Genomic DNA, 21,474 nt, shown 5'->3' with positions numbered 1-21,474 from the left:
ATGAAGGTTTTGATGGAAGGTACATGATTATTTCATGAATAAGATTTTATAATTAATTTAAGCACAAGACGGAAGGCATAAACTAGTTGCAACTTAAGATTTAGGCCAATTCACAAACTTTGTGGGTGCTTACCCAGAGATCAAATTGCCAACATCCACTGGATCATGGAAAAAGCAAGAGAGTTCCAGAAAAACATCTATTTCTGCTTTATTGACTATGCCAAAGCCTTTGACTGTGTGGATCACAATAAACTGTGGAAAATTCTGAAAGAGATGGGAATACCAGACCACCTGCCTGCCTCTTGAGAAATCTGTATGCAGGTCAGGAAGCAACAGTTAGAACTGGACATGGAACAACAGACTGGTTCCAAATAGGAAAAGGAACACGTCAAGGCTGTATATTGCCACCCTGCTTATTTAACTCATATGCAGAGTACATCATGAGAAACGCTGGACTGGAAGAAACACAAGCTGGAATCAAGACTGCCGGGAGAAATATCAATAACCTCAGATATGCAGATGACACCACCCTTATGGCAGAAAGTGAAGAGGAACTCAAAAGCCTCTTGATGAAAGTGAAAGTGGAGAGTGAAAAAGTTGGCTTAAAGCTCAATATTCAGAAAATGAAGATCATGGCATCCAGTCCCAACGCTTCATGGGAAATAGATGGGGAAACAGTGGAAACAGTGTCAGACTTTATTTTGAGGGGCTCCAAAATCACTGCAGATGGTGACTGCAGCCATGAACTTAAAAGACGCTTACTCCTTGGAAGGAAAATTATGACCAACCTAGATAGCATATTCAAAAGCAGAGACATTAGTTTGCCAACAAAGGTTCGTCTAGTCAAGGCTATGGTTTTTCCTGTAGTCATGTATGGATGTGAGAGTTGGACTGTGAAGAAAGCTGAGCACTGAAGAATTGATGCTTTTGAACTGTGGTGTTGGAGAAAACTCTTGAGAGTCCCTTGGACTGCAAGGAGATCCAACCAGTCCATTCTGAAGGAGATCAGCCCTGGGATTTCTTTGGAAGGAATGATGCTAAAGCTGAAACTCCAATACTTTGGCCACCTCATGCGAAGAGTTGACTCATTGGAAAAGACTCTGATGCTGGGAGGGATTGGGGGCAGGAGGAGAAGGGGACGACAGAGGATGAGATGGCTGGATGGCATCACTGACTCGATGGATGTGAGTCTGAGTGAACTCCGGGAGTTGGTGATGGACAGGGAGGCCTGGCGTGCTGGGATTCATGGGGTCGCAAAGAGTTGGACATGACTGAGCGACTGAACTGAACTGAACTGAATTCTTTCATATGCCTAGAATATAAAAAAATTATACTGAGATTTATACGGCACCTTTTACACACCATGTGATCTCCTTGATTCTTAGTGTAACCGTTAGAACCATAACAAAGTACTCTGCTTCTTTTTGGCATCTCAAAATTTTGAGATTTACACTTTTTTGTGTGTTCCAAATTTATATTTTAGTTGTATATTGAAAATACTAAGGGCTAAATTTTAAACGATAGCATGAATAGTCTGTATTTTAATGGTTCTCATAATTTATCATGCATCAGAAATCACCTGGAGGCCTGGATAGATCACAAATTGTGGGCTACTTTCCAGAGTTTTTGATTCAGGAAGTTTGAGACAGGGCTTGAGAATTTGCATCCCGAACATATTCTTAGGCGTCCCTGCTGCTGCTGGTTTGAGGACCGTATCTGGAGAATATATACCAGCTCCCCAGAGACATATGAAGCTTCTGCCTTCTCTGTTTCTCTTTTGTATTCATTTCTATTTTTCAGGAAAAATGTTTGGTCCTTTGTTCAACAGGAATCATCCTGCTATCAGAAGGAAATCACAGTATCATACCCACATTAATTCTCCTGGGTTTTTCAGAATATCCAGAACTCCGGGTCCCACTTTTCCTTGTTTTCTTGTGTATCTACACAGCCACTGTGGTGGGGAATTTGCTAAGTCACTTCAGTCGTGTCTGACTCTGTGCAACCCCGTAGACGGCAGCCCACCAGGCTCCCCCGTCCCTGGGATTCTCCAGGCAAGAACACTGGAGTGGGTTGCCATTTCCTTCTCCAGTGCATGAAAGTGAAAAGGGAAAGTGAAGTCGCTCAGTCGTGTCCCACTCTTAGCAACCCCATGGACTGCAGCCTACCAGGCTCCTCCGTCCATGGGATCTTCCAGGCAGGAGTACTGGAGTGGGGTGCCATTGCCTTCTCCAGTGGTGGGGAATTTAGGCATGATCATAATCATCAAGGTCAATTCAAAACTCCACACGATCATGTACTTTTTCCTTAGTCACTTGTCCTTTGTCGATTTCTGTTTTTCTACTGTTAGTCAGTCAGTCAGTTCAGTTGCTCAGTCGTATCCGACTCTTTGTGACCCCATGAATCGCAGCACACCAGGCCTCCCTGTGCATCACCAACTCCCGGAGTTCACCCAGACTCACATCCATCGAGTCAGTGATGTCATCCAGCCATCTCATCCTCTGTCGTCCCCTTCTCCTCCTGCCCCCAATCCCTCCCAGCATCAGAGTCTTTTCCAATGAGTCAACTTCGCATGAGGTGGCCAAAGTATTGGAGTTTCAGCTTTAGCATCATTCCTTCCAAAGAAATCCCAGGGCTGATCTCCTTCAGAATGGACTGGTTGGATCACACCCAAGCTGTTGGAGAATTTGATTGTAGAGGACAGAACCATCTCTTTCTCTGATTGCATTGCACAATTTTGTTTCGCTTGCCTATTGATGTAGTGGAAACTTTCATGTTAGCAGCAATGGCCTATGACTGCGTTGTGCAGTCTGCAACCCCTCGCTCTGTCTACCACTGCGATGTCTCCGAAGCGCTGTGCTCTCTTGGTGGCTGGCTCTTACTTGTGGGGTGTAGTGTGCTCCACGACACACATATTTTCTTCTTGCATTATCCTATTGCAAGTCTAGCACCATAAATAATTTTATCTGTGACCACTCTGTAATTGTTTCTGTCTCCTGCTCAGATCCCTATATCAGTCAGATGTTATGTTCTGTTTTCATCATGTTCAATGAGGCGAGCAGCCTAGTGATTATTCTGATGTCCTATATATTGATTTTTATCACTGTTATGGGGATGCCTTCTGCAAGTGGGCACTGGAAAACCTTCTCCACCTGTGCTTCCCACCTGACAGCCATCAGCATCTTCCATGGAACCATCCTTCTCCTTTACTGCATTCCTAACCCCAAAACTTCTTGGCTCACAGTCAAAGTGACTTCTGTGTTTTACACAGTAGTGATTCCTATGCTGAACCCCTTGATCTACAGCTTGAGGAACAAAGAAGTAAAAAATACATTTACAAGATTTGTTTTCACAAAACTGCTTTGTCACTCCACATAATATTTTTAATTTCATTATTTTATTTCTGAAAAAAAAAATTGATGTCCTATGCTACAGATTGTTCAGTTCTTGTGGTGTAAGTGATGATTCAAATCTTTTGATAAATATAAAGCTTTAAGTTAATATATCTATGGCAGGATAGCATTTCATTGATGATTATTGATTTTTGCATACATCAGTGTTTAGTAAAATAGCTGTAAACCATATGTAAACCAAAATTTTTTTAATGACTGCTTTTTGTAGTATTTATAAATTATTTTTGAGTGAATTCAATTGTATTAAAAGTTGATGGATATATGATGAAATAAGCTATTTTTTTCTGCTTTGGACAGTTGGCATGTACCTCATAAGAAAAATGATTAAGGAGAAAGTTCAAGCTTCCTACAAAGAAGGCATAAACTGTTTATGATGTCCTCTTCAAAACAGAAGTCTGGGAAAATTAAAGACAGGAGGGCAACACGGACTCCAAGAAGTAATCAATCAAACACACAGTAACAATAAAATATGAGTGACCAATCAACAACACAATTATTCCAGTCATACAATGACCAAGTATTGTCTTAGACTAAAGTGTTTAGGCACGCATGACAGCAATCTGTCCTTCACTATATCACAGTTTGCTCATACTCATGTCCATCAAGTCAGTGAAGCTATCTGACTATCTCATCCTCTGTTGCCCACTTCTCTGCCTGCTCTCAACCCTTCCCAGCATCAGGGTCTTTTCCAATGAGTCAACTCTTCTCAACCGGTGGCCAAAGTGTTGGAGCTTCAGCTTCAGCCTCAGTCCTTCCAATGAGAATTCAGGGCTGATCTCCTGTAGGATTGACCTGGTTTGATCTCCTTGCTGTTCAACAGACTCTCAAGAGTTTTCTCCAGCACCACAATCTGAAAGCAACAATTCAGCACTCAGCCTTTTTTATGGTCCAACACTCACATCTATATATGATTATTGGAAAAACCATAACTTAGACTATATGGACCTTTGTCAACAAAGTGACGCCTCTGCTTTTTAATACACTGTCTGCTGATAAGTCACTTCAGTCATATCTGACTCTGCGTGACCTCATAGGCGGCAGCCCACTGGGCTCCCCTGTCCCTGGGATTCTCCAGGCAAGAACACTGGAGTGGGTTGCTATTTCCTTCTCCAATGCATGAAAGTGAAAAGTGAAGATGAAGTCTCTCAGTCGTGTCCAACTCCTAGTGACCCCATGGACTGTAGCCTACCAGGCTCCTCTATCCATGGGATTTCCAGGCAAGAGTACTGGAATGGGTTGCCATTGCCTTCTCCGAATACACTGTCTAGGATTGTCATAGCTTTCTTTCCAAGGAATCATAGATGAATGAATCATAGATATAAACATAAAAATGAAAACTGAAAAATATTTAGCATAAAACAGAAAAAATCTTTCAAAAGTTAGGATGATAATTCTTTGAATGAACATAAAAAGGATGGATCTTTAAAAAACAATAAAAGGAGCTTCATTGCCATTAAAAATGTTTGGTAAAAGTTTCTTAAGCATAAAGGACACCATTAATAAGGTGAAAATACAAGCCATAGATTGTGAGTAAGTATTTGCAAAACTTATATTTGATAAATGATTTCAGTGTAAAACATACAGAGGAAATCTTTATACTTAATACGAGAAAAAATCCTACTTAAAGTTTTGATGAACTTTCTGAGCACACATTTGACAAAACAGAACACACAAATAAACACATGAACAAATACTAAGTATAGCGAGTCATCAATGACATTCTTATTAAAATTAAAACTTAAACCACAAGGAGAAACTACTGTACTCCCTTTAGAATAGCTAAAATGAATAAGAGTTTCAAATACTGGTGAAAATGTGGAGCAAGTTAAATGCTTATGCACTTCAAATAAGAGTACAGGGTTAAATAACTTTGAAAATAGTTTAGCAGTATCTTATGAAGTTAGACAAGCACTTCCCAGACTATTATGCTACAGAAACTGTGATAGTTTAAGCCTCGAAGTTGGTGGCAATTTGTTGTGCAACCTGGAAAAGTAATATCCAAGAAGGTTGCTAGCTCTGGGTGAGAGGGTGTAGATACTGGCTCCAAAGCTAGTCCAGGGTACAGAGGTGTCAGCAGTGGGGGGAAGGTGCACTGTGGAACTCAAGCCTATCTCAGTGAGAGAATAACCATGCAGACTTGTGGGATTTTGGATCAAGACCATACTATGTACAATAATTCTGTGCCTAGTGGGAAACAGCCTCTGGTGTTATGCCTTCCTGGTAGAGTCTGGCAAGTGTTAGTCAGGTTGTCAGGAGCCTAGGGAAAGTATTTGTTCCTGCTGTTTAGTCGCTAAATTGTGTCCAAATCTTTTGCATATCCATGGACTGCGGCCCACCAGGCTCCTCTGTCCAACAGATTTCCCAGGCAAGAATACTGGGGTGGGTGGCCATTTCCTTCACCAAGTGCTATTCCCGACTCCAGGCAGGGATAGAACCTACGTCTCCTGCACTGCAGCTGATTTTTTTTTTTTTTTTTACCACCAAGCCATCAGGCAAGCCAGTGGTCTAACTGTATGATATTTCACTGTAGTAGAACCAGTAGATGGACAGTCAGAGGTTTTAGAGACTTAAGTTTCCAAAATGCATTTGCCATTTTTAAGAGACTGTATTATTTAATTGTATAAGCTAGGAAGTGTGGATTGCTTATATTTAGAAGAAAGCACAATTTAGTTTCAGTAAAGAACATCACTATTTCTGAAGACAATAATATTTATTTAGGTTAAGCAACAAAACCAGAGACCAAGTTATATTGCTATACATCTCAAAACACATGCACTTCATACACAAAATGGGAAAGAAAAATCACACAGTAAATATATATAATAGCAGTTAATATCTCTGAACAGTTGCATTTTAGCTTATTTATCATTCATTTTGGGTTTTACTGTAGTCACCAAGTTGTCTTATTCAGTTCATGTATTTTTTTATAATTATTTTTAAAAGAAATTCATGAAATAGACTATTTGAGGTGCCATTTCCAGGGATTCAGAAAAAAAAATACCTTCTTGCAAGTTGCCACATAAAAAAAGCATTCAAGCTAATTTCTTGATATGTGATACAAAAATAAATAGCTCAAGAAATATTCTCTGGGGTCTAAATCCCTGAGGTTATGGGAGCATACATAAGCCCTACATTTTGTTCATAGGAATCAGATTCAGCTTCCAAATCTCTCTCTCTCTGTTTCTTCCTTTCTCTGAGTTTTTCTGGATATTAAGAAAGAAGTATATTCCAGTCACATTGAATTTTTGTGGGCTCCTGCTATATTGATTAACTCCTTAATGTTTTACATGATGTTTGAATTCTGAGTGGGAACTGCCCTGGAGACAATTAATAGTAGAAATGGGATCTTGGGGTGAGTTGGTTTCAGGCAGGATGATCTATCTTGTCTCTTTTCTCTCCTTTGGGGAACTCTGAGATCCTGAAACCTCTAAAGCAGTGGACCCTCTTTGTCAGTCTTTGTGTGATAATGTCTCCTGAGTCCATTTTCCTGAGGGCTGAGCTTTGATATCCTCCCCCTTCACTGGGGTATCATCCTCATTTTTGCTCTGATATCCACACTGTGCTTAGTAGAGTAGTCACAATGAAATTTTTAAAAAGAATATTATAATGCCTGGTAGTTCCTCAACACCTCAAAACTGAGTCAAAAGAAGATAAGAATAATATGCATAAAATAATAATAAATACCATAATATACAATTCCATTTTTCTGACAGTAATGTCTTCAGGTATGTCAAGGGTGTGGAAAATATGGCTGAAGTGAAAAGGAAAAGTGTCCTCACGATAGTAATTTTCATGAAATGTTTTATGTCTTGTTCAAGTGCTGCATCAGTATGTAAGAAAAAGAGGAAATTATAGGCATTATATTCTGAGAATACTGACATGAGCAGAGAAGGCTGAAAACTGGAGAATGTAGTTAGGATAAGGGTTTAGGTAAAACTGAGCAGAGAAATTTAGATTTGATAAATTAGTTAGTAGGGAGAAATTAAAGTTTTTAAGAGTCATAAAATGTCATAACAACCACAGTAATGAAGAAGAGAAGAAATTTATTTTCTCACAGTGCAGGTTAGTAGCATCACAGGGAAGTTGGCTGAGCCTAGGTGACCGTGAGATTAAAAGGGGATGATTAATAAGAGTCAGATAATAATGAGAAAACACAGGGGAAACAGAGACAATTTACTGAAGGATAGTGATCGATGAATTAGCATGAACAGGGCCAAGAGGAAATTCAGGAAAAGAGTTGAACTACTCTTTGACATCACAAATTGTTCCTGCAGTTTTGCTGCTGCAAACTTTGAACCTTGATCTGTTTCTTAGATTGTTTAAAATAATACGTTTAAAAATAATACCAATTATTCAGGAGAGGAGCCAAGATGGCGGAGGAGTAGGACGGGAAGAACACTTTCTCCCCCACAAATTCATCAAAAGAGCATTTAAACGTCGAGTAAATTCCACAAAACAACTTCTGAATGCCGGCAGAGGACATCAGGCACCCAGAAAAGCAACCCAACTCTTCGAAAGGAGGTAGGAGAAAATATTAAAAACAAAAAAAAACAGAGACAAAAGAGGGAGGGACGGAGTTCCGTCCCGGGAAGGGAATCTTAAAAAGAGAGAAGTTTCCAAACACCAGGAAACCTTCTCACTGCCGAATCTGTGCCGAGCTTTGGAAGCACAGAGGGCAACATAACAGGGAGAAAAAATAAATAAACAATTAAAACTCGCAGATTACGAGCCCTACGGTAACTCCCTCAGCGGAGAAGCAGCGCAGACGCCTGCATCCGCCATTAGCAAGCGGGGGCTGGGCAGGGAGGCGCGGCATGGGCTGCATCACTGAGAGTAAGAATCTGGCCTGAATACCCTGAGCGCTATCTGAGCGAAATAATTTGGGCTAGCAAACCAGACTGTGGGATATCTACCACGCGAAAAGCCAGCCCTAACCTAAGACCGCCAGGCCCGCGCACGGAACAAAGAATTGAACAGAGATAGCCGGCTGCAGACGTTCCCCCTCCGGTGACAGGCAGCCAGAGCCCGAAGTGGGCAATCGTAGCCCCAGAGAGACATTATCTATAAAACTGTAAGCAGGCTTCTTTGCTAACTAAAACTTCTTGGGGGTCTGGACAGTCAACATCTGCCTGAGAAGGTGCGCCGGTTTTACACCCAGATAACCGAGTGGCAGGGAGGCGATAAGTCGCAGCATTGGCGCTCGCCAAACACCTCATCACCTGAGCTGCTCAGACCTGGGAAGAGCACAAAACGCAGGCCCAACTGAGTCTGCGCCTCTGAGGACTACCCGAGTGCCTGAACCTGAGCGGTTTGGACCTGGGAGGTGCATGCAGCCCAGGGCCAGCCTCGGATTGTTCCCGGTGGAACAACCTAGAGTCCGAGCAGTGTGGACAGGGAGGCTACACGCGCCGTGAGCGGGGGCAGACCCAGGGTGGCTGAGGCACTGCGAGCCCACGCCAGTGTTATTTGTTTGCAGCATCCCTCCCTCCCTCCCCACAGCGCGACTGAACAAGTAAGCCTAAAAAAAAAAAAAAAGTGTCCTCCTCCGTTCCCTTTGTGTCAGGGCGGAAACCAGATACTGAAGAGACTAGCAAACAGAAGAAGATATAACAGAGGGAAACGCCTTGGAAGCTACAGGCAATAGATCAAAACCCTGTGGTTACTACGGACTACATAGGAAGGGGCCTATAGATCTTGAGAAATATAAATCTGACCAAGGAACTAGCCAAAAATGAACTGAACCCACAACACCCACAAAAAAAACCAAAAAAGTCCTAGATATATTTTTATTATTTTTACGATCATTCTTTCTTTTTTTTTTAATTAAAAAAATTTTTTTAAGTCCTCTATTGTTCCTTTAATTTTCACTTTTATAACCTATTACTTTGCAAAAAAAAAAAAAGACCCTATTTTTTTCTTCTTCAGCAAACTTCATATATATATATTTTATAATTTTTTGACCTTGTTTTTTTTTGTTTGTTTGTTTGTGTTTGTTTTTGTTTTTTTTCTTCTTTTCTTTAACATTGTATTTTTGAAATTCCAAACTCTACTCTAGATTTTTAATTTTCGCTTTTTGGTATATGTTATCAATTTTGTACCTATAGTTCTTTTTTAGATAATTTCTGTGACTTTTTTCTTTTTCTTCTTCTTCTCTGTTTCTTTCTCTTCTTCTTTTATATAACATTGTATATCTGAAATTCCAAACTTTACTCTAGATTTTTAATTTATGCTTTTTGGTATTTGATATCAATTTTGTACCTATATTTTCTTTATAATTTTTGTGACATTGTTCGTATTTGTTTGTTTGTTTTCTCTCTTTATTTTTCTTCTTTTTTTTTTTTAACATTGTATTTTTGAAATTCCAAACTCTACTCTAGATTTTTAATTTTTGCTTTCTGGTATTAGTTATCAATTTTGTACCTGTACTTTCTTTATAATTTTCGCGACCTTGTTTGTTTTTGTTTGTTCGTTTTTTCTCTCTTTCTTTTCCTTCTTCTTTTCTTTAACATCGTATTTTTGAAATTCCAAACTCTACTCTAGATTTTTAATTTTTGCTTTCTGGTATTAGTTATCAATTTTGTACCTGTACTTTCTTTATACTTTTCACGACCTTGTTTGTTTTTGTTTGTTCGTTTTTTCTCTCTTTCTTTTCCTTCTTCTTTTCTTTAACATCGTATTTCTGAAATTCCAAATTCTACTCTAGATTTTTAATTTTTGCTTTTATGTATTTGTTACCAATTTTGTACCTTTAAGGACCCAATCTTCAGGACCCATTTTTCACTAGGGAGTGAGATTACTGGCTTGACTGCTCTCTCTCCCTTTGGACTCTCCTTTTTCTCCACCAGGTCGCCTGTGTCTCTGCCCTAACCCCTCTCTACTCTACCCAACTCTGTGAATTTCTGTGTGTTCCAGACGGTGGAGAACACTTAGGGAACTGATTACTGGCTGGATCTGTCTCCCTCCTTTTCATTCCCCCCTTTTATCCTTCTGGCCACCTCTGTTACCTTCCTCCTTCTTCTCTTCTCTGTATAACCCCGTGAACATCTCTGAGTGGTCCAGTTGTGGACTGCACATAAGGAAGTGACTACTGGCTAGCCCACTCTCTCCACTATTGATTCACCTCATCTCATGTGGGTCACCTCTAACTCCCTCCTCCCTCTTCTCTTCTCCATGTAACCCTGTGAACCTCTCTGAGTGACCCTCACTGTAGAGAAACTTTTCATCTTCAATGTAGATGTTTTATCAATGGTGCTGTATAGAAGGAGAAGTTTTGAAACTACTGTAAAAATAAGACTGATAACCGGAAGCAGGAGACTTAAGTCCAAACCCTGACTCCAGGGAACTCCTGACTCCAAGGAACATTAATTGACAGGAGCTCATCAAATGCCTCCATACCGACACTGAAACCAAGCACCACACAAGGGCCAATAAGTTCCAGGGCAAGACATACCAAGCAAATTCTCCAGCAACAAAGGAACACAGCCCTGAGCTTCAAGATACAGGCTGCCCAAAGTCACCCCAAAACTATAGACATCTCATAACTCATTACTGGACATTTCATTGCACTCCAGAGAGAAGAAATACAGCTCCACCCACCAGAACACCGACACAAGCTTCCCTAAACAGGAATCCTTGACAAGCCATCTGTACAAACCCACACACAGTGAGGAAACGCCACAATAAAGAGAACTCCACAAACTGCCAGAATACAGAAAGGACACCCCAAACTCAGCAATTTAAACAAGATGAAGAGACAGAGGAATACTCAGCAGATAAAGGAACAGGATAAATGCCCACCAAACCAAACAAAAGAGGAAGAGATAAGGAATCTACCTGATAAAGAATTCCGAATAATGATAGTGAAATTGATCCAAAATCTTGAAACTAAAATGGAATCACAGATAAATAGCCTGGAGACAAGGATTGAGAAGATGCAAGAAAGGTTTAACAAGGACCTAGAAGAAATAAAAAAGAGTCAATATATAATGAATAATGCAATAAATGAAATTAAAAACACTCTGGAGGCAACAAATAGTAGAATAACAGAGGCAGAAGTAGGATTAGTGAATTAGAAGATAGAATGGTAGAAATAAATGAATCAGAGAGGATAAAAGAAAAACGAATTAAAAGAAATGAGGACAATCTCAGAGACCTCCAGGACAATATTAAACGCTACAACATTCGAATCATAGGGGTTCCAGAAGAAGAAGACAAAAAGAAAGACCATGAGAAAATACTTGAGGAGATAATAGTGGAAAACTTCCCTAAAATGGGGAAGGAAATAATCACCCAAGTCCAAGAAACCCAGAGAGTCCCAAACAGGATAAACCCAAGGAGAAACACCCCAAGGCACATATTAATCAAATTAACAAAGATCAAACACAAAGAACAAATATTAAAAGCAGCAAGGGAAAAACAACAAATAACACACAAGGGAATTCCCATAAGGATAACAGCTGATCTTTCAATAGAAACTCTTCAAGCCAGGAGGGAATGGCAAGACATACTTAAAATGATGAAAGAAAATAACCTACAGCCCAGATTATTGTACCCAGCAAGGATCTCATTCAAGTATGAAGGAGAAATCAAAAGCTTTTCAGACAAGCAAAAGCTGAGAGAATTCTGCACCACCAAACCAGCTCTCCAACAAATACTAAAGGATATTCTCTAGACAGGAAACACAAAAACGGTGTATAAACTCGAACCCAAAACAATAAAGTAAATGGCAACGGGATCATACTTATCAGTAATTACCTTAAACGTAAATGGGTTGAATGCCCCAACCAAAAGACAAAGACTGGCTGAATGGATACAAAAATAAGACCCCTACATATGTTGTCTACAAGAGACCCACCTCAAAACTGGGGACACATACAGACTGAAAGTGAAGGGCTGGAAAAAGATTTTCCATGCAAATAGGGACCAAAAGAAAGCAGGAGTAGCAATACTCATATCAGATAAAATAGACTTTAAAACAAAGGCTGTGAAAAGAGACAAAGAAGGTCACTACATAATGATCAAAGGATCAATCCAAGAAGAAGATATAACAATTATAAATATATATGCACCCAACATGGGAGCACCACAGTACGTAAGACAAATGCTAACAAGTATGAAAGGAGAAATTAACAATAACACAATAATAGTGGGAGACTTTAATACCCCACTTACACCTATGGATAGATCAACTAAACAGAAAATTAACAAGGAAACACAAACTTTAAATGATACAATAGACCAGTTAGACCTAATTGATATCTATAGGACATTTCATCCCAAAACAATGAATTTCACCTTTTTCTCAAGCGCACATGGAACCTTCTCCAGGATAGATCACATCCTGGGCCATAAAGCTAGCCTTGGTAAATTCAGGAAAATAGAAATCATTCCAAGCATTTTTTCTGACCACAATGCAGTAAGATTAGATCTCAATTACAGGAGAAAAACTATTAAAAATTCCAACATATGGAGGCTGAACAACACACTGCTGAATAACCAACAAATCACAGAAGAAATCAAAAAAGAAATCAAAATTTGCATAGAAACGAATGAAAATGAAAACACAACAACCCAAAACCTGTGGGACATGGTAAAAGCAGTCCTAAGGGGAAAGTTCATAGCAATACAGGCACACCTCAAGAAACAAGAAAAAAGTCAAATAAATAACCTAACTCTACACCTAAAGCAACTAGAAAAGGAAGAAATGAAGAACCCCAGGGTTAGTAGAAGGAAAGAAATCTTAAAAATTAGAGCAGAAATAAATGCAAAAGAAACAAAAGAGACCATAGCAAAAATCAACAAAACCAAAAGCTGGTTCTTTGAAAGGATAAATAAAATTGACAAACCATTAGCCAGACTCATCAAGAAACAAAGGGAGAAAAATCAAATCAACAAAATTAGAAACGAAAATGGAGAGATCACAACAGACAACACAGAAATACAAAGGATCATAAGAGACTACTATCAGCAATTATATGGCAATAAAATGGACAACGTGGGAGAAATGGACAAATTCTTAGAAAAGTACAACTTTCCAAAACTGGACCAGGAAGAAATAGAAAATCTTAACAGACCCGTCACAAGCATGGAAATTGAAACTGTAATCAAAAATCTTCCAGCAAACAAAAGCCCCGGTCCAGACGGCTTCACAGCTGAATTCTACCAAAAATTTAGAGAAGAGCTAACACCTATCCTGCTCAAACTCTTCCAGAAAATTGCAGAGGAAGGTAAACTTCCAAACTCATTCTACGAGGCCACCATCACCCTGATACCAAAACCTGACAAAGATGCCACAAAAAAAGAAAACTACAGGCCAATATCACTGATGAACATAGATGCAAAAATCCTTAACAAAATTCTAGCAATCAGAATCCAACAACACATTAAAAAGATCATACACCATGATCAAGTGGGCTTTATCCCAGGGATGCAAGGATTCTTCAATATCCGCAAATCAATGTAATACACCACATTAACAAATTGAAAAATAAAAACCATATGATTATCTCAATAGATGCAGAGAAAGCCTTTGACAAAATTCAACATCCATTTATGATAAAAACTCTCCAGAAAGCAGGAATAGAAGGAACATACCTAAACATAATAAAAGCTATATATGACAAACCCACAGCAAACATTATCCTCAATGGTGAAAAATTGAAAGCATTTCCTCTAAAGTCAGGAACAAGACAAGGGTGCCCACTTTCACCATTACTATTCAACATAGTTTTGGAAGTTTTGGCCACAGCAATCAGAGCAGAAAAAGAAATAAAAGGAATCCAAATTGGAAAAGAAGAAGTAAAACTCTCACTATTTGCAGATGACATGATCCTCTACATAGAAAACCCTAAAGATTCCACCAGAAAATTACTAGAAATAATCAATGACTATAGTAAAGTTGCAGGATATAAAATCAACACACAGAAATCCCTTGCATTCCTATACACTAATAATGAGAAAACAGAAAGAGAAATTAAGGAAACAATTCCATTCACCATTGCAATGGAAAGAATAAAATACTTAGGAATATATCTACCTAAAGAAACTAAAGACCTATATATAGAAAACTATAAAACACTGGTGAAAGAAATCAAAGAGGACACTAATAGATGGAGAAATATACCATGTTCATGGATTGGAAGAATCAATATAGTGAAAATGAGTATACTACCCAAAGCAATTTATAGATTCAACGCAATCCCTATCAAGCTACCAACAGTATTCTTCACAGAGCTAGAACAAATAATTTCACAATTTGTATGGAAATACAAAAAACCTCGAATAGCCAAGGCGATCTTGAGAAAGAAGAATGGAACTGGAGGAATCAACCTACCTGACTTCAGGCTCTACTACAAAGCCACAGTTATCAAGACAGTATGGTACTGGCACAAAGACAGAAATATTGATCAATGGAATAAAATAGAAAGCCCAGAGATAAATCCACGCACGTATGGACACCTTATCTTTGACAAAGGAGGCAAGAATATACAATGGATTAAAGACAATCTCTTTAACAAGTGGTGCTGGGAAATCTGGTCAACCACTTGTAAAAGAATGAAACTGGACCACTTTCTAACACCATACACAAAAATAAACTCAAAATGGATTAAAGATCTAAACGTAAGACCAGAAACTATAAAACTCCTAGAGGAGAACATAGGCAAAACACTCTCCGACATACATCACAGCAGGATCCTCTATGACCCACCTCCCAGAATATTGGAAATAAAAGCAAAAATAAACAAATGGGACCTAATTAACCTTAAAAGCTTCTGCACATCAAAGGAAACTATTAGCAAGGTGAAAAGACAGCCTTCAGAATGGGAGAAAATAATAGCAAATGAAGCAACCGACAAACAACTAATCTCAAAAATATACAAGCAACTCCTACAGCTCAACTCCAGAAAAATAAACGACCCAATCAAAAAATGGGCCAAAGAACTAAATAGACATTTCTCCAAAGAAGACATACAGATGGCTAACAAACACATGAAAAGATGCTCAACATCACTCATTATCAGAGAAATGCAAATCAAAACCACTATGAGGTACCATTTCACACCACTCAGAATGGCTGCGATCCAAAAGTCTTCAAATAATAAATGCTGGAGAGGGTGTGGAGAAAAGGGAACCCTCTTACACTGTTGGTGGGAATGCAAACTAGTACAGCAACTATGGAGAACAGTGTGGAGATTCCTTAAAAAACTGGAAATAGAACTGCCTTATGATCCAGCAATCCCACTGCTGGGCATACACACTGAGGAAACCAGAAGGGAAAGAGACACGTGTACCCCAATGTTCATCGCAGCACTGTTTATAATAGCCAAGACATGGAAGCAACCTAGATGTCCATCAGCAGATGAATGGATAAGAAAGCTGTGGTACATATACACAATGGAGTATTACTCAGCCATTAAAAAGAATACATTTGAATCAGTTCTAATGAGGTGGATGAAACTGGAGCCTATTATACAGAGTGAAGTAAGCCAGAAGGAAAAACATAAATACAGTATACTAACGCATATATATGGAATTTAGAAAGATGGTAACAATAACCCGGTGTACGAGACAGCAAGGGAGACACTGATGTATAGAACGGTCTTATGGACTCTGTGGGAGAGGGAGAGGGTAGGAAGATTTGGGAGAATGGCAATGAAACATGTAAAATATCATGTAGGAAACGAGTTGCCAGTCCAGGTTCGATGCACGATGCTGGATGCTTGGGGCTGGTGCACTGGGACGGCCCAGAGGGATGGTATGGGGAGGGAGGAGGGAGGAGGGTTCGGGATGGGGAACACATGTATACCTGTGGCGGATTCATTTTGATATTTGGCAAAACTAATACAATTATGTAAAGTTTAAAAATAAAATAAAATTAGAAAAAAAAGAAATAAAAATAAAAATAATACCAATTATTCAGAGTATTAAGAATTAAAATGGATGAGGGTGGGAAAACCTATATATTTTGAATTGCATAACTGTAAGACTGTACAAATTATATTAATGCCATTTCTTAACTTAATACTTATATACCTATAAAATATCATATCATTATTACTGATAAAGAAGTTGAGGCTCATAAAATCTGAGTGATTCACCAAAGATCATACAGTAAATGCCAAAGCTTGGAACTGAAGTTAAATTTATGTTTCCAACTCCTTGCTTCTTTCATTGTGCCAGTCTGTCTGTCACTAACTCTTTTCCACTTCCCACCCATTCCCTTTTATGCATATAGGAAATACATTTTTTGAGTGTCAAAAGTACTATAAAGCTATTCAAGAAATAATGAATTTTTTCTCCCTTCACATGGTCAGACAAAACTAAAATTGCATCTGTGTTTATGAGGTTCAAACAAATAGTCCCTTTATTAATGAATATTTCAGATGTGTGCTTGTTATTGGTTAACTTATTTAAAAATCTTTGCCAAATAAGTATACTTCTGTTGTTATAAACTGCTTACCAGTACAAGATGCTTTTGCTTTCTCAAAATAATGTGCACAAATAATGATTGTATGACTCAAAGCAAGATTATCACCTGTAGTTTTAATCAAACTCAATATTCCTGTCACCAGAAGTTTTGAGGGTGATAATGTAACCACTTGTGTTTATTACCGTATTCTCTGATTTTCTTGAGAAACAGTGTAGAATGTGAAAGAGTTGAGCAAAATATATTTTAAGTTACTCTGTAATTCAGATATTCTATAACCATTTAAATGTATAATATTCCTAATAAATGTATTAGATTAAAAATATTGATAGCAAGTTAAGAGATATTGATCAAAGAATTTAAAAGACTATATTGAGAGCATCAGTGGTAGTGTGTGAGACAAATGATAGTCAAATAGGAAAGAAAACAAGTGAGGGTACTGCAAATTGTAATACAACTTCATTGCTTTACCAGGTCGCTGCACTGAACACAAAGCCAATAATTTTAGCATCAAACTGGAAGCACTGGAAAACTTGAAGATAGAGCTTTAATTCCTTCAATGTTCATTTGTGTTTTCTAAAATGTGAAAATTCTTGTGGTAACTCATGACCTCTGCCTTTTTGATGATCTTCAGTTTGAATATAATGATAGAAGTACTACGACCTCTAAAAATATTACTCCTCCTGCTTTTTAAAATAAATTTGAGTGCTATGTTTTCATTTATTGTTATGTTACTCCCACTATACAGCACAGACCTTCAGAATGGTGGAACTATGAAAAACATGTTTTTCTGCAACACTATAGAAAACATTTCTAACTCTACATGAAATTCAATTTCTGTCACTCATGATCAACTTCAAACCTAACTCATCACTAGCAGGCTGTGTTAATTCAAACAAGTGTCTTAACTCATATATGCTACCATTTCCTTTTGTAAAATATGAGACTAGTTGTTTTGAAATTCATAAGTCTTATTTAGTGGTAAAAACTAATGTACCAATATTTTAATACAATGTCTGCTGCACGATAAATGTGATATCCATGCAGTGTCATCATTATCATTGTTATCATTTTATTATCACTGTCTTAGATTTTCTCCAATAACAATTTTGTGGTTTGTTGAAGGAAATCGGAGTGCAGGAGCCACGTTCACCCTCTTGGGCTTCTCAGAATATCCCGACCTCCAGGTTCCCTTGTTCCTGGCTTTCCTCACTGTTTATGCAGTCACCATGGTGGGGAACCTGGGCATGATCACCATCATCAGGATCGGTGCCAAACTCCACACCTCCGTGTACTTTCTTCTCAGTCACTTGTCCTTTGTTGATTTCTGCTATTCCACCACAGTTACACCCAAACTCTTGCAGAATTTGGTGTGGAAGACAGAACCATCTCGTTCACGGGATGCATCACGCAATTCTTCTCAGCTTGTGTTTGCAGTGGCAGAGGCATTCGTGCTGGCAGTGATGGCCTATGACCGATTTGTGGCCGTTTGTAAGCCTCTACTCTACACAGTGGTCATGTCCCCAAAGCTCTGTGCATCGTTAGTGGCCAGTCCCTGCATGTGGGATATAGTCTCCTCCCTGACACTCACCTGTTTCCTCCTGGCATTATCCTTCTGTGGGTCTAACATCATAAATAATTCCCTCTGTGAACACTCTGTCACTGTCTCCATCTCCTGCTCTGACCCCTTCATCAGCCAATGCTCTGTTTTGCCATTGCCGTATTCAATGCGGTGAGCAGCCTGGCAATTGTCCTCACTACTTATATGTCCATTCTTGTCACTATCATAAAAAAGCCCTCTGCTGGGGGCGCCAAATAGCCTTCTCTACTTGTGCCTCCCATCTGACCACCATCGCCACGTTCCATGGGACTGTCCTGTTCCTTTATTGTGTACCCAGCTCCAAAAACTCATGGCTCAAAGTCAAAGTAGATTCTGTATTTTATACAGTGGTGAGTCCCATGCTGAACCCTCTGATCTATAGCCTCAGGAACAAAGATGTGAAAGAGGGTGTCAGGAAATTAATGAATCACTGAATACAATTTGGTTGAAGATCTGTATGTCCAAAAGAAATTTGATCATTACATAGTGTTGGTTAAATCTTCTTGTAGAGATGAAGACTCAAATTATGTAGTCAACTCACTAGATCATAAATTTAGAGCCATGAATTGGCTATTTGATCTCTTGGTTTTTGTTCAGTTCAGTGTCAAATAAAATAGCTGTATATCATGTGTAAAATGATGTGTGTTGTGGGTGTATGAAAAGTGAAACTGTGAGTTGTTCAGTCATGTCTGACTCTTTGCCACCCCACGGACTGTAGCCTGCCAGGTTCTTCTGTCCGTGGAAGTCTCAAGGAAAGAATGATGGAGTGGGTAGCCATTGCCTTCTCCAGGGGATCTTCCTGACCCAGGGTTTGAAGCTGGGTTTCCTGCATTTCAAGGAAATTCTTCAACTTCTGATCCAACATGGAAGAGCTGTGGATGAATAGTGTCTCCCAAATATCCATGTCGCCCAGAACTCAGAATGTCACCTTATTTGGAAATAAGATCTTTGCAGATATAATTAAGGTAAGAGTCAAGATGAGCGTAAAGTGAACCCAAAATCCAATGAGAGTGTCCTTATAAGAGACAGAAAAAGATACACAGAGACACACAAGGAAGGAGGGTATGTGACTTCCGCTTCTCTCTCTTTCCTCCTAAACCACACACAATTCTTTAAAAAAAAAAAAAAAAAACAACTAATTATTAGTATTGTTGGTACATCACTGCTTCCTGGCTGTTTGTAAACCTGTGCTTTACACAGCTGTTGTGCCCCAGAAGCTGTGTTCCATCTTTCTGGCTGGTGCTACAGCTGAGCACAGACTGTTTCTTACACTCATCCTTTCAGTTGTATTGCCTACTGCTACCCTTTTGGATCTTGTTTTACTTTAGCCAATTCAATGAACTAAGAAAGTTCATAGTCATCATTTCCTAGCTTTCCCTTCTGTCACTATTTCAAAAATAGTTTCTACCTGTGGGCATCACAGAGTCCTGTCTACCTATCCCTTCCACACACCATCATCCGTTCTCTCTATAACACGTGCGTGCTGTGTGCTAAAAGTCATTTCACTCTGTTGACTCTTTGGACCCTGGACTGTAGCCCACCAGGCTCCTCAGCCCATGGGATTCTGCAGGCAAGAATACTGGAGTTGGTTGCCATGCCTTCCTCCAGAGGATCTTGCAGACCCTGGGACTGAGCCAGAATTGCTTATGTCTCCTGCAGGTACCTTTTCACTAGTGCCACCTAGGAAGCCCTCTGTAGTATAGATAGATGGATAGATAGTGAAGTCGCTCAGTCATGTCTGACTCTTTGCGACCCCATGGACAGTAGCCAACCAGGCCTCTCCGTCCATGGGATTTTCCAGACAAGAATACTGGAGTGGGTAGCCATTTCCTTCTCCAAGGGATCTTTCTGACGCAGAGATCAAACCCAGGTCTCCCATATTCCAGGCGGATTCTTTACCATATCCTTAGGATAGTCACAAAAGCTGAGGTGTATCTATGTGTACAAGTTCCTTCCAGGGAGATATTGGTAAATTGAGGTGGGAGGCCCTCAGACAATAGAATAAGTCAATTTTTAATTTTATAATTCCATTTATAGGACTTAAAAAATATTCTTGCCTTTAGTTCACATCCACTAGATCTCATAATAACAGCCAGTATGTAGATCAAATGACTCTTTAGATGCTCTGATACAGGGCAGTCAAAAAGAGAGAGATTACTTAACCAGATTACACATTTATATTCTCTAAATTAGCAACAATCCACCAACACTCCATTTTTCTTGGACAATATATCTCAAAAAATGATTTCTACCATGTTTCTACTCATAAATAACACTTCTAAAATATTGTGTGTAAATTGAGAAAACATACCAGAGGTGAAAACCCCTGGAGTCTTTTATTTAAAAAAAAAATTCTTCATAAATTCTTCCCAGTATGATTCTGTGTAAGAGGTCAGTTTCTCACAAATCCCCCCTGTGGGAGCCAGAGAATCTTCTTGGGCTTTAATTTCATTGTGAAATGTTTTTGCACATAGACACTCTACAATGATAGCTAGAAAATCTAATAGTGGTTTTCTAACTTTTGCAACTGTAATAAATAAGTACATGAATTTTACATGCTTCTTCAAATATATCTGTAGTTTAGACATGCTGATTCAGTGCTTTAGCATCAGATTCTAGAGCAGACCCACAAAATAGATACATATTAAGAATGTATACAGATGAATGCTCTTTACTTCTAGTGTGATGTGTATCTTCTTTATAGATAAACACCCTAGTATTCACAGCCATTTTATATTCTTTCTCAAAATTTACTACATATATGTATTTAAGGCACATACCATATCTTCAGTTAAATTTTATTTTGTTAATTATTGATGTCTAATAAACACTCAAAAATGTTATCTACTCTTTTTATTCCTTCCTTTTTCTTTGCTTCATTCTCTCTCTCTCTTTCTCCATTTGTGTCCCAAACATTAGGTAAGTGCTTTGGATAATACAGACAGAATGCAGAATCCTTGAGCAAAGGTTGTTCACAATCTCATACTGTAGGCCATGATTTCACAAACAGGACAATATCAAATAGAACGATTAAAGGA

The 21,474-nt window shown here is 38.8% G+C and overlaps 2 pseudogenes across 1 annotated transcript; both read left to right on the top strand.

Annotated features, from left to right (window-relative positions):
* Positions 1-3,375, top strand: LOC147350640 (olfactory receptor 5D13-like; annotated as a pseudogene).
* A 4,405-nt stretch (positions 3,376-7,780) lies between these two features.
* On the top strand, positions 7,781-19,190 carry LOC147350639 (olfactory receptor 5D3-like; annotated as a pseudogene). The gene is made up of 2 exons (XR_015149085.1): positions 7,781-7,791; positions 17,927-19,190. The product of XR_015149085.1 is annotated as an olfactory receptor 5D3-like (transcript).
* Positions 19,191-21,474: the final 2,284 nt, after the last annotated feature.

Source organism: Bos grunniens, chromosome 20 (assembly GCF_055505025.1).
Source record: "Bos grunniens cultivar Pamir isolate PY7600 chromosome 20, Bosgru_T2T1.0, whole genome shotgun sequence".
Lineage (NCBI taxonomy): Eukaryota > Metazoa > Chordata > Mammalia > Artiodactyla > Bovidae > Bos > Bos grunniens.
The sequence above is the reverse complement of the archived record's forward strand: the minus strand, read 5'-3'. Positions and strand labels throughout refer to the sequence as shown.